General features: G+C 36.2%; 1 long non-coding RNA gene across 1 annotated transcript; it reads left to right on the top strand.

Moving 5' to 3' along the window:
- The first annotated feature begins 548 nt into the window (after positions 1-548).
- LOC103646762 (uncharacterized) lies at positions 549-1,780 on the top strand. The gene is made up of 2 exons (XR_562426.2): positions 549-633; positions 1,120-1,780. It is a non-coding gene; the product is annotated as an uncharacterized lncRNA (long non-coding RNA).
- Positions 1,781-2,150: the final 370 nt, after the last annotated feature.

Here is a 2,150-nt window from a genome sequence, read left to right as displayed (position 1 = left end):
ATATAGAGACAAATTAAAGAAAACATGTGGAATGACAGGAGATGCAAGGACTGCATTTGATAGATGATGATTTTATGAAATCTACGATAGCAGTTGTGAATAATTTCCAATTTTCTCGTGGTAGAATGGAAAGGGGAATACTACTAGCTAGCTTTCGTGTTCTGTTATATGTAGAGTTTGTGGGATTATGGTTGCATACAAACTGTTTGGTAAGAAAAGGGTACAATCTACGTTTATTAATCTATAAACTAGGTCGTCATACTAGAAATCACCATAAGCTATTCAGTGAGGACCAACATTATTTCATCTCTGTTTGGGAGATAATTTTGGGGTGAAATGCTGGATTTTTCTGTACATTGCGTGTTTTGTACGCGCACGGCATCCAGTCATTTTCTTGTTATTGGTGACAAATATAACTAACCGATTTACTTGTGTGCCCATGGCGTAAAAACAATTAATTGAGAGGTGCTTTATGACTCCTATCAGCCACAAAAAAAGTGCGCCTGCCCAAAACCCACTGCCCTAGTTGCAAGGCAAAACCCACTCGCATTGTCAATCAATGTTTCTTATATATACCACAATTGTCTTCAGTACACATGCATACACCCAAGCTTGGCATGATACATGCAATATGTAAGGACTCGCAATCTTCTTATCTTACATGATACCATGTAACTGTCATGGAGCTCTTTCATTGTGTAATTAAGCTCTCGGCTGTATAGAGGTTTTAGATAATTTTTTTGGCTTTCTTTATTTCCATTGAAATCTAGCTATATAATACCTCTTGACATTATTGTGACTATTGTTTCATCAATTGCTGCTGCCAGGCTTCTGGGTCCACAAACTATTAATTCTTCTTCAGGTTTTAATTTAAAAGTTGTGATAATATAAATAAGTTTCCTTCTGTTTTGAAAATTCACTAATGCCGCCCCGATGATGGCATCTTTACTCTTGAATTCAATCATATGCTACCAACTTCGGTTCTAACTTCTGGTAAAATGTGTTGCTGAATTTTATTTGCATATTGGAATAATAATTTGTCTCCAATCAGTACTTATCGTGACATAAGGACATCTGTTTAAATTGCACTTATGAAACTCATGTTCATCTATTCTTCAGTGAAAACAATATGGCAAAGGAATATGCAATTCTTATAGTCCTTATTAGCATGGTACTTGTGGTCTCCTGCAATGTTGTGGACGGTAGTGCAGCAGACATGAGGCATGCAACGCTTCCACGCAAAGGTCTAAAGGAAGACATCAAGCTCGCCATCAATGGAGTGAATTCTCCGGTTAGCAGTATATCTGGACAGGCATCTAGCAACTCTGAAACCGGCACAGACAACGATATGTCAAGCGCTACAGCCTTTACCTCAAAGGTGACCACTACCCAAGGTAGCCACCGTGGCTACGAGATCCACGGGTTCCAAGGCAGTAAGATCAGCCCCCCATGATGATCGAGTGATTCATATTAGGGCAATCAAATCATCAGTTATTAATGAACAATAGGTATCTATAAGGGAACCAACTATCAAAACAACATATCTAATAATCATATGTTGTACTTGTGTGGATGTGTGTAGTACCAAGTTGTGTATTACAAGTTGTACTACAGTGTGATGGCGTTTTCCATGTGGTATAGCATAACTATGAAGCTTTGGATTCTCAGTAGTTTCCAAAGCACATGTTTATGATACACATGTATTGAACTGCTAGTACAAATAAAGTCGATGTCTATCAATACTTAATCCTATCTTATATGTGAAATATCCAATAAAATACATATGTGGTACTCTTACCATTCTACATAGGACAAGCACTTATTTTTTATTTCAAAACCCACAATATCAGCATAGAAATTATCCTTACGTGATATGTAAAATTTGTGATGTCAAAAATATTATTGGATTAGCATTTTAATGGACCTACTTTGTTGTTATGAATTTGTTATCTCACAAACTATATTATAGGCAGAATAATGTGGCCAAGTTTATTTTTATCATCCTCATTGAAGACATTATAGACAGAATACTGTGGCCAAGTTTATTTTTATCATCCTCGTTGAAGGAACCCATGAACTTTACGTTGAAATATAGGGAATAGTAAATAATATATGTGTAAATATGCATTATGATGTACATGAATGACAAG

This window comes from Zea mays, chromosome 2, assembly GCF_902167145.1.
Source record: "Zea mays cultivar B73 chromosome 2, Zm-B73-REFERENCE-NAM-5.0, whole genome shotgun sequence".
Classification (NCBI taxonomy): domain Eukaryota; kingdom Viridiplantae; phylum Streptophyta; class Magnoliopsida; order Poales; family Poaceae; genus Zea; species Zea mays.
Note: the sequence above shows the minus strand (reverse complement) of the source record. Positions and strands in the feature narration are given on the sequence as shown.